Raw genomic sequence first — 12,404 nt, forward strand, 5'->3', positions numbered from 1 at the left:
GGGGTGTGGCTGATCCTTCAGTCAGGCAACAAATAATAAACCTATATAATTCCATCAGTTTTGATTGAAGACTTATAAACACAAATTATTTATTTGACAAAGAATACTCTATTTGACAAGTACTACTTAAAAAGTTGAAAGAAGCCTGACAGAATTTAGCTTTAGATAGACATTTTATATCATATTCTATAATAAATTCAAACTGGATATATAAACTAAAAATAAGGATCATACTACAAGACATTAGAAGAGCAATAGGTAATATACCTTTAACAACTAGGGATGGAGGCAAATTATAAAGCAAAAAAGAAACGATTAAAAGATAAAATAGATAAATTCAATTGCATGAACTTGAAAAGATTTTGCATGAACAAAATTAAAGCTATGTGGATAGGCATTGTCAACTATATGCAAAATATCTTTAATACGAAGTTAATGTCCAAGGTATATAGATATATATGTATATACCTAGATACACAAATACATATTATATATAATATATATGTGTATAGAACATATTCATGTGTATGTAAACAAAAGCCATTCCCCAATAGATAAGTGGTCAAAGTATATGAATAAACAATCCCACCTACTCAATTGCAAATTCTTAACATGAAATAATTCTCCAAATCACCAATAAGAAAAGAAATGAATTCTGAAGTTTACCTTATACTCAGAAAACTGGCAAATGTACCAATTCATAGCAACACTAACAAGGTATTAATGTGCCCATTAATGTTCCCATTATGGGAATAGTTAATGTGGGACAAGCTGTAGAAAAATGGTCACATTAATACCTTGTTAGTGTAGCTATGAATTGATACATTGCATTCTGTAAGGCTCTTTGGAATTTTGCAAATAAAGAATTAAAATGTCCATCTCCTTTGACTACAAGATTTCAGAACTAAGCATATACTTAAGAAGTCAGTGCTAAAAAGAAAAGCCGTATATACATCAAAAAATTCACAGCAGCATTATAGAGCATGCACAGTATGACCTGTCTGTTGAAAACTTATGTGAAAACTTTGTGAACCTGCTTCCTGTAAGATATAATCATGGGGCCCTTTCTCGCTCTACTTTTAAACATACATAAACATCCTCTTAACTTTCCTATTGGTGAAATAGGTGTGACAATGTAAAGACTTTTAATTGACTGATGAGTTAGAACTTATGTACACACAAAAGGCTTGAATAGATGAACTCTCTCATTCCTCATTGATGTGATGCAAAAATGACTAAAAGTCATTGGAGATACCCTCATGTATTAGTGAATGCATAATGTCTTTATTTCTTTTTTTTCCATTTGATTATATTTTCTTAATTGAATGAGTATCAGAGATGGACAAGGTTATAATTTTGTGAACTTGAAATAGCCAGGTCTGAGAACAGTAAAAATAAAAATAAAAATAAATCAACAGTACTATTTCCAGAAAGTCTCTATCAATCAAATGTCATATTAACTCAATCACCATCTTGACTGATTTCCTGTCCAAAAGACTCCTACCTGGTTTATAATGTCTGGGTTAGCTCTCTGGAGGGCCTCAGGATCAGTCAAAGTCCTTGGTCTTTAGGAGGAGAAGTGAAGGAGGCAGGCAAGCTGCCACTTGACTTGCTAAAGATGAATCCTGGACTTTGGAATATGGATCCTGAAGTCTTCCCTCCTCAGCGTGCTGTGGCAGAGAGACTCTGACCTTCCCCCTCAGCCCTCCAATCCTTGCCTCTAATTACCTCACCAGACCACATTCAGCAGGTGTCAATCATATCACCATTTCATCTAAGTATATGCTTATAGAACCATTATCACACATTGAGTAGGTAATTAGTCTTAAGTGCTCTGCTGTCTTAGATTCAAATACACCTTTTCAGAGTTCCAGTCCTCTACACTGGCTTTTACTCTTTTCTTCTTTCTTCTTTCCTCCCTTCCTCTCTCCCTTCCATTCTTCCTTCCTTCTTCTCCTTCCCTCCCTCCCTCCCTCCTTCCCTCTCTCTTTTCCTTCCTTCTTCCCTCTCCCTTCCTTCCTTCCTTCCTTCCTCCCTCTTCCTCCCTCTCCCTTCCTCCTTCTCTTCCTCCCTCCCTCTCTTTCTTTCTTTCCCTTTCCCTCCCTCTCTCCTTCCCTTCTGGTAGCACTGGTGTTGGCCAGGAACTATTGATATGTCAACTGTCCCATTTGCTTCCATACTCACTATATCCTCTGTCTAAACTCATACAGAATATTTGAGCTTACTTTCATTCCTACACTCATCTAGCTTTTCATAAGACTTACCCTTCAAGATAAGGAGACAGTAATATTGACTCTATGACATAATTCCTTTTAGTCAATGGATAAAAGCAAACTAAGATTTCTTTCCAATCTAACATGCTTCTTCTCAGCTTTCCTAAGTCTTTTAGTAGATGGAGTTGTTATATCTTGAATATCAGATCTTTATTAAAAAGTTTTCTGCAAAAATTTTTTTCCTACTTATTTGCCTCTCTCTAATTATATTGATTTTGTTTATGCAGAAATGTTCAATTTCACATAACAAAAATTATCCCTAATCTCTAACTTTTGTTTAGTCAAGAGTTCTTCATATATACAAAATTATGAAAGGCATATCATTTCTTCTTCCTCTTTACAGCCCTTTATATAGTAATGCTTTATGTAATTCAAGAATCATGGATCCATTTGGTTCTTATTTTGGATTATAGTGTGAGATATTGCTCTAAATCTAATAATTAAAAGATTTTTTTTTCTATTTTTCTTTACTAGCTAATTTTTTTTTTGTAGCTAGTTTTATTAGCAAGTTTCTGTAGAATAATGAGTCTTCAGTAGTTGAAGTCCTTGAATTTACTGAACATTATGCTCATATGTTCATTTCCTTTTGGATCTTGTGTACCTAATTTGTCCCACCAATCAATTTTCCTTTTTTTAACCATTGCCAAAAAGATTTGTTAATTACTGCTTCATAGAGAGCAATGTTGTCTGAGATTTGGTACTACAGGGCTCCTTTCCTTCTCACTTTTTGTAAGTATTCCCTTGAGATTTTTGACCTTATGTTAATATTGCTACAGGTTTTAAATATTATCAAGAGCTTCCCTTATAAAATCTCTTGGAATTATTAAGTGTTATATTAATGTTCAAGGCAGCTAGATGATTCAATTCTAGAGCCTGGAATCAGGAGATTTGATTTTGCACTTGACCTCAGATAATTACTAGATGTGTGACCCTGGTTATGTCACTTAAACTCAGTTTGCCTCAGTTTCCTCATCTACAAAATAAACTGGCAAAGGAAATGGAAAATCACTCCAGTATCTTTGCCAAGAAAATCCCAAAATATTCAGATGTGACTGAAACAATTCAATGAGAGCAATACCATATGCATGTGAGTTAATATAGGAGGTACCTGTAAGTATTCTATAACTTAACATATACCAGTTAGCCCTATATCTCAAGCCTTAAGGACAGATTGGATTAAATTACCTTACTCTAATGGTTAGTTTTCATTAAACCAGAAAATGTAATTAGCCAGAGAGGTTAACCCCAAAAAACAAATTTCTGGGGATGGTGGGAGAAGGGAAATAAGTTAAAGAAGAACATTTCTTCCAGTTTCTTTAGCATGACCAGCATGGTGAAAATAAGAGAGTGCTAGATTTAGACTTGGGAAGGGATGGGGATTCAGTTCTTTTAGTTATTGCCTGTATGATCATGAGCAATCCCTGAACTCTTCTGGCTTTTATTTTTCTCATCTGAAAAAATGATCAAGTTGGGCTTATCCTATAGATACATTAAGCTTTAAATTTTCCACTTGAAAGAGCCCGATATGTGAGTTTACAGCCATGTGATAGAGTGGAAAAAGGCTCTCCAGTTCTTTAGTGACTTAACACCAAATCATTAAGGGCATTAGAGAAATTTGTACTTTTACTTTCATTTTGAGATTAAAGTTATTTAGACTCAGGGTCTTGCTTAGCTATTAATTAAGGTCCTCCACCTTTTCCTCATTGCTTGAGGTCATGAGGACAGGTTCGGACAAAGAAAGGCACAGGCTTATGTTGTATAAACTCAGGGAACAGCATAGTGGCATCACGAGGAAATCTACAGGGGTCTCAGTCCCAAAATCTTATCCAGTTGAGATCATTATAGCATTGTGCCCTTATGCAGATAGTGATATTTCATGTGACAGCTACTGAAGGACAATTAGAATGGGGAAGAAGCTGGGAACCAGTTGGTGCAAGTATCCTTTGATTAAACTAGAATCTTTCGGGGCAAAGGGGAGGAATATTTGATTAGGGAACCTATGTCCAATTGGTGCAAGTGTCCTTTGATTAAACTAGGATCTTTGGGGCAAAGGGGAGGAATATTTGATTAGGGAACCTGTGACCAATTGATTTTCTTCCAGCCAAGTCAATAAAATTATAGTCAGTTAGTCAACAAGCATTTATAGTGTTTACAAAGAAAAGCAAAAAATACTCCCTGCCCTCAAGGAGTTCACAGTCAATGGTAGGCAACAAGTAAACAGAGCTATCTACAAGTATAAAGAAGAACTAGATTTGAACCTGGCCATGTACATTTAGCAGCTCTAAGATCGCTGGCAAATCCCTTAACCCCCATGAACCTCTTTTTCCTCTTTTGTAAGATGGGTATAATAACAATACTTACCTCACAGAAATAATGTTTGTAAAGTCTGGCTTTACCAGCCTTCAAAGAGCTGGATTAACTGTGAGCTACTTTTATTTCTATTGGTTCTCTCTCATGTCGTTGAAAGTCAAAGTAGCCTTTGAGTCAATTATATGTGTCAGGAAGTAGAGATGGCCAGAGGGCTGCCTTCATGTGGAAAAAGAAGGAGCATGTACAGAAACCAGGCAATTTCTGGGGTCAGAGCAATTGCCTGGATTGATGACAATAGGAAATAGTAGTAAAAGTAGAGAGTTAATGAGATCAGAGAAAGTATCCTAAGTGAACAGGGAAGGGAGATCAGTGAGAATCATCAATGATGGTTCTCATATGCCAAAGTAAAGAGGTAAAACTGACTCTCGGGTAGTGGCTGTAGAGGAAGAGTAAATGACCACAAGATCCAGTCTAGCTGGCTTTTAACTTTGAAACATTGATCAGGACTAAGGAAAAGAGAAATTATTTCATTTTCATCCTGACCATAAAGACCCTGACAAAATCATGAGAATGGGGAACTCAAATATGGCCTCACCTTTATTTGCACCTTTCAAACATATCCATTCTATAAAATTGTGTCTGAATTTTCTGTATTAGTCTCCTATAAACCTAATAAATTGTCAATTGCTTGAAGGCATCACTATTGAGGTATATAGCTGACTGACCTCTGAGGTTTCAGACCCAATAAAAGATTCTGTCATTCTGCCAATAAAGCATCCCCTTCCATGCTCATATTACAATTATAGATCTTATTTCATCAAATTTCAGGGATGTCTTTGAGATTAAATTTGGCCTCTAGTTTACCCTCTTTGCAACTTAACAGCCTCTGGACCTGGAGTCAGGATGACTCACTTTCTGAGCTCAAATCTGGCCTTCCACACTCACTAACTTTGTGAGCCTGGGCAAATCTTAAACCTATTTGCCTCAATTTCCCCATTCATAAAATGAGCTGGAGAAGGAAAAGGCCAATAACATCAGTATCTTTATGAAAAAAGACCCAAATGCAGTCATTCAAATATGACTGAAAATGACTCAATAACAAACAAATAGCAATGCATCAAAAAAAAACCTATAAAAACAATAATTATGTTAAAGAAAATTATGATAATAAAACAATATGTCAAAATTTATTGGATGCAGGAAAACAGGCCTCACCTGAATTATATACCTTCAAATATACATGAACATATAGAAAAAAAGAGAATTCATAAATTGGATATTTTTAAAATATTAGAAAGTCAACATATAAATAAACCTAAGATAAATTCAGAAGATTAGATAATAAAAATAGAGGAAAATAGATAAAATAGAAATCAAAAAACCCATAGAAATTTTAATCATAACCAAAAGTTGGTTCTTTGAACAAACAAAATTAACATACTTTTAGCTAATCTGATTAAAAAGAAGGCTAAAAATCAAATCAACACAATAACACACACTTTTTCTTTCCTGTTGTGTCCAGAGAGCAAAGATTCTGTTCAATTATTGCATAGGAGCCATGGACTGAATCAGAAGGAGGGAATAAATTTGATGCTTTCCTCTCTATTCCCTTTTAGCCAGGGTATGGCTGGGGGTGTCTTGTCTCATTCTATTTTGTTTAATGCTAAATTTTGGGTGCTCAAGGTGATTCCTACCTTTTCTTGGATTTGGAGCCACAAGGACATTGAAGAGAAGATTCCAAGCAGGATATTGCTTCCAGTCTGGTATGAAAATCCTGAAAAGCTAGAAGTCTGGGTATCAAGTCCAAGGGCGGGGTTTTGGACTTGGAACTGAGGCTGAATTCATAGAAGTGGGTTCTGAGTCATTTTATTTGTCTGTTAATTCATAACTTGTCTTATACTGTACAAGTCAGTTCCAATGGTGAAATTTTGCAAACTTCACTTGTAATTTTTCATGCATTCTGTGTTACTGATTTCTGATTATGTACTGATAAAACTTTTCATGCAAGAAATTTGGCAGTACCAGATGACTGCTGATTAATAGAAATGTTCATTTTGTTTTTTGGCATTCAAACTAATCACAAACAATCACTAACAGTGGATAAGCTTTATCCTGGTCAGCGGTGTGCAGGTAAATGTTTAACGACTGGCTTTCCCCCAAAAAAGTATCCATGATTTTCTTTTACATCTAATCAGCATCATTAATTTTTGTTCTATCACTTTCTTAAGTCTAATCAATTAACAAAATAATAAATCAAACTCTGACTTGAGGTGATTTTTGAGGTATAAATTCTTACACTAAAAAATTAACTCTCAGGAACAGGTTTGAACTGATTGCAGAATGTTCATATGCTGGGTTCTCTTCTTTGTCTGGTATCCTTCCATGAGACTAATGAGACTTCCATCTTTATGAAAATTACTCATTTATCTAAATATCCAGCCCTTGTCCCCCTCCCAACCTGAGGACCTGCATTACCACCTTCTACTTGGCCATAGTGAACAATAAGGCCCAGTCTAGCTGGCTTTTGACTTTGGAACATTGATCAGGACCAGGGAAAGGAGAGGTTATTTCATGGGATGGAGTACCCTGAGCATAAAGACCTTGACAAAATCATGAGAATGGGGAACTCAAATATGGCCTCACCTTTATTTGCACCTCTCAAACATACCCATTCTATAAAACAGAATTTTAGCATAGGGCTGATGTGTAACGTCCCAGGTTCCCCCTATCTCTGGGAGATCAAAAAAAAACCTGGACTTGAAGAAGCATTTCATACAAGGTAGGGCCTCATCAAATCTGAGGAGTCATAATGGATTTTCCACAAAGACAATTTGCATTAATGGTCTCCAAGTCAAGTCTATCAGAATGAGACAAAACTAGTTATTGGGTTAGCTATATATTATCTGATTGAGGATCATTTGGGGCAGTTCTTACCCTGAGATTTATGAACTTAAGAAAATATATATTTTGATAACTGCTTTTTTACTTTGTAATCTTCCATATTTTATTTTTGCTTTTAGCAACATGATTCTAAGAGATCTATAGCCTTCCCCAGACAACCAGAGGGTTTCACTACACCAAAAAAAAAAAAAAAAAAAAAAAAAAAAAGGTTAAAAGCCTCCTTTCTTGACCATTTCTTTGAGTGCTTGAATAAGCAGGTTCAATGACAAGAGGAGGGAGTTTGTATAATGTCATCTCATATCTTCTTCCTCTGCAATTTACTAAGATTAATATTTGTAGCTAATTTTGAGTCAACATTTCTTACTAATAAAATGCAGAGTGATATAGGGGTCCCTATAGGCCTCCAAGGGTGGTTTTCATATCTCTCCAAACTAACCCCAGTCCTTTGCTTGGACTTTGCTTGAAAAGAAATGTATTGGGTTTATTACCTTTATAGCAAGTCCAGAGCAACACTTTATCAACTAGTTTTAGGCTGAGAAAGTCAGGGCTTTAGGGGATTTCCCTTTATGAATACTCAGAGGTGTCTGGACTTACCTGGAACAGAGTTCATTGGAAGTATAGGAAGAAAAAACATGTTTTGGGATAGATAACTGGTTGAAGGTTGAAGGTTGAAAAAAAATTCAATAATGGTAGAAGTAAAAGCATTGCCTCACAGTAGTGAAGAAGGTGCAGTAGAGATTTGCTCAAATAAATTTGTCCATTTAGCATTATTGTATGAATTTTCCCAGCTCTGTTTTTTTTTTTTTTAATTTTAATAGCTTTTTATTTACAAGTTATATGCCTGGGTAATTTTACAGCATTGACAATGGCCAAACCTTTTGTTCCAATTTTTCCCCTCCTTCCCCCAACCCCCTCCCCTAGATGGCAGGATGACCAATACATGTTAAATATATTAGAGTATAAATTAGACCATACTTTGACATTTCAGTTACACCTTAACTAGCGATAACAAGATAGCTATCATAACAGGATTATGAATAACAGTAACTATTAATAACAAGATATTTGTCAAAACAGAGTTGTAAATAGCATAGTTGTACTGCCTTGTTCCTGTCACATGCATTCTCCATCAAAATTATCCTAAATTCATCTCAAGTATGTCTTTCATTCATTGTTGAGGGAGGTGGTGAGCCAATGCTTTGAATTGTTCATCCTTATTATGCCCAAAAAGTTATCAAACTGTGCATACCCTTTGATCCAGCTACTTCTGGGCTTATACCCCAAAGAGATACTAAAGAAGGGAAAGGGACCTGTATGTGTCAGCCCTGTTTGTAGTGGCCAGAAACTGGAAAATGAATGGATGCTCATCAATTGGAGAATGGATGAATTGTGGTATATGAATGTTATGGAATATTATTGTTCTGTAAGGAATGACCAGCAGGATGAACACAGAGAGGCTTGGAGAGACTTACATGAACTGATGCTAAGTGAAATGAGCAGAATCAGGAGATCATTATATATTTCAACAATGATATTGTATGAGGATGTATTCTGATGGAAGTGGATTTCTTGACAAAGAGACCTAACTCCTTTTCAATTGATCAAGGATGGACAGAAGCAGCTACACCCAAAGAAAGAACATTGGGAAATGAATGTAAACTGTTTGCATTTTTGTTTTTCTTCCCAGGTTATTTATACCTTCTGAATCCGATTCTCCCTGTGCAACAAGAGAACTGTTCGGTTCTGCACACATATATTGTATCTAGGATATACTGTGACATATTTAACATGTATAGGATTCCTTGCCATCTGGGAGAAGGGAGCGGAGGGAGGGAGGGGAAAAGTCAGAACAGAAGTGAATGCAAGGGATAATGTTGTAAAAAATTACCCAGGCATGGGTTCTGTCAATAAAAAGTTATAATTTTAAAAAATTTAATTTAATTTAAAAATTATTTATTTTAATTTGTTCTTTAAGAGCTTCTGATACATTTTTTGACAAATTGATTTGTGAATTGGACAGTCTGAATGCATTCTGTTAGAGCTGTAGATGAAATGGCAAGTAAAGTAATGATGGCTTTAGCTGCTGGAACTTCAGCAATGAGTAATCTAATAAATGTCCTTTTCTTACTTCTGTTTTCTAATTTTCTTTTGATGTTATCTCAAGTCTGTTCACCTGTTGATCTGTACCAATTGTGATTAATTTTAGTAGGCACCATCACATAGGATGGGTGTTCAATAATAAGAACAACAGATAGTAAATTAGAAGTAAGACATTGGGATAAAACACAATTGTAATGTTTTACAATCTATACACTTGGTGTATTCATGATTTGGATTCTAGTGACATTTCTTACAACAGTATCTGTAGTCAGAAATATTCGTGGATATTTTTTACAAGCCTGTCCAGTGTATTTCTGAGGGGCCTGTAACATTGTGGAATCCCATATCTGAGATGTGAAAATTTGTACCATCCTAAATCGCAAATACATTGTTACAAGGGACCTATCCAGACACAGGATAACTTGGATAATTCACCAACAATTTCCCAAACCAATGGGGCCCAAAGTTCTCTGGGGACAGGGTTAATGATTATATCTTCTAAAATTATTCCCTCCTGAGAATGGGCATAGAGCTGAGTCACCTGCAGGGTCCCATTCTTTTATGGAGGGAAAGCTGGAACTGAATGAAGTATACAATGGTTGATTCAACTCCTTGAAGCTGGTCAATGCAGCTGTAACTGAATAAAAAACAAATCGAATAAATAGAGGTTAGGATATTCTGAGATAAAAAGACAAGCCCACAAGACTTGCTATAAGATGTAGAGAGACTAATATAGATTGGCCAGTAACTTTTCATATAAAGAAATATATTTGTTTCACAGGACACATGGTACATTTGCGTATTAAAGATGTTTCAGTTTTAGTTTCAATAAACAATAAAATAACAGGTCTTACAGTCAACCATGTTAATTGTTCTTCATTATTTTTGAAACTTTTAAGGACCTTATTTCATACAGACATAAACACATAGCAACAGATGACTAGGTCAAATATTCATTCACCAAATTATTTAGGATATAATGACTATTTTCTGATTGAAAACAATAAGATATTATATAATTGAATTTTGTTCATAGATTCTATTGACCATTTGCTCTGATTATAGAAATTTGCTATAGGAGAAAAATATAGGGGTGTGATTACAATACCATCAAAACTGGCTTTTCAGGCCTCAGCCTGGGAACATACACATGACAGGATAAAGTATCCTTTGCTCAGTTTGATATCCAATTATAATAGTTCTGCCTTATAGCCAGACTCAGGAATACTCAGGTGGGTTCTTATTCAAAGAGAAAAAAGGAGGGAACTAAGTCAGACGGGTTCCACCTTGAGCAGAGCTCAAGGTTGTACTCCTAATTCTTGTCCAGATACAGACCTCAACCTGTAACAGTTCAGGATCACATTTCTCTGAGTAGTTTATGCTATTTCTCTCAAATAGTGGATTACTGATTTAATGATTAGGCCATAAAATTCAAAATTCAAAACAGTCCCAAGAGATTTTATCTCTAATAGGAAATTATACTAATCACAGCTTAGGGTTAGATAAATTATTTTTTAAGAGTTTACCAGGACTTAAATATATAGGAGATGTTGTTTAACTTGCTTTAAGTAGAGGGCCAGAATTCTGGAGAAGTATACTTGAAACAAGGATCCTTATAACAAGGTGTTAAAGATGATGGTTCTTTAGTATATATATACTTAGTACTTAGCATGGTGAAATAATAGTTCTCTAATTCACACATATTCAGTATACTGTCATGATGTAATTGTAATAGGGTATTTAAGGGCTGAGAGGACTGGAAATGAGACACTCCATCTTTGACCATCCTCCTAGTGGCTCTTCTGCCTCCTGAACTAAGATCAAGACTGGGCCAGACTGTGATAGAACAGACTGTGAAGGAGAAAATAAAGACTTTAGACTCTATTTCTGTCGATTCTTGTGGTGCCTATCCTGCTGAGACCAAGGCTCATCTGGAAGATGTCCAGAAAGCTAGCCTAGAAACAACAGTTTTATATGTTTAAACTGATCCTGGTGCAAAGGATTAATCATTAAACAAACTTTTAGATTCTTAGTAAACATATTTTATATGTTTAAACTTGTGAGGGATGTAGAAGACTCTTACCCAAAATGACTACTCAGAGATCACTCAGTAGAAGGCAGAAAAGTTGTTTATTGAAAACCTCCTGATGATGAGCCGTCCCATCACTAGATAAGAAAGAGAAAGCTCGGGGTAGGAGAGCTAAAGAAGTAGTAAAGATACATAGCTTTTATACAAGAAATTACACCACAAGTAAGAGAACATTGAGAAGGGGAGGGTGTGTGGGTCAGAAACCATTAATAAAAAAAAAACTGGATAGATCTCTAGAAGCAAAGCAAAGTTTATTATACGTTCTCATGAGAATCGAGAATCGGGTGTCCCATCCATCAAGCGGACAATCCAAGGGAGGAAGCACTGTAGGGGGCAGGGTCAACGCTTTTAATCTCTAATGCAAATTCCCCCTCCCACCATTGACCCTTATCCTTATTGGCTGAGGATCTTACATTCTAAACGAGGGAACTACCCAAGAAATTGAATTTGACCAATAAGTACATAGTTGCCCATATTTGGCTGAAATAGGGAGGATAACAAGAAGGGGGGTTAAGTATGCCCTTAGGGGTATAACTGGGAGTAGACTTTATTGTCCTTAAGAAGATAGCAGAGAGGAGACTTTAAGTATGCCCTTAGGAGAATAGAAGGGAGGGTACACTTTAAGTATGCCCTTGACTTAATGCTTAAAGTCCTTCACGCCTACTTAAACTTTGAAACAGATGAAGCCTTACTCGATTTTCACAACTGTTTTGAAAGATCTCACCTTATCT

General features: G+C 35.7%; 1 protein-coding gene across 4 annotated transcripts in view; it reads right to left on the minus strand.

The window, feature by feature from the left end:
* LOC127547932 (carboxylesterase 3-like) overlaps positions 1–6,377 on the minus strand; it is a 68,734-nt gene extending 62,357 nt beyond the window's left edge. For 2 of the 4 annotated variants that reach the window (XM_051975061.1, XM_051975060.1), the window contains exon 1: positions 6,278–6,369. The gene's annotated coding sequence lies outside the window, so the exon portion shown is untranslated. Of the gene's footprint in view, positions 1–6,277 lie in introns of all 4 variants that reach the window. The other 2 variants (XM_051975062.1, XM_051975063.1) reach the window with 2 other exon arrangements.
* Positions 6,378–12,404: the final 6,027 nt, after the last annotated feature.

The sequence above is a fragment of the Antechinus flavipes genome, chromosome 2 (genome assembly GCF_016432865.1).
Source record: "Antechinus flavipes isolate AdamAnt ecotype Samford, QLD, Australia chromosome 2, AdamAnt_v2, whole genome shotgun sequence".
Lineage (NCBI taxonomy): Eukaryota > Metazoa > Chordata > Mammalia > Dasyuromorphia > Dasyuridae > Antechinus > Antechinus flavipes.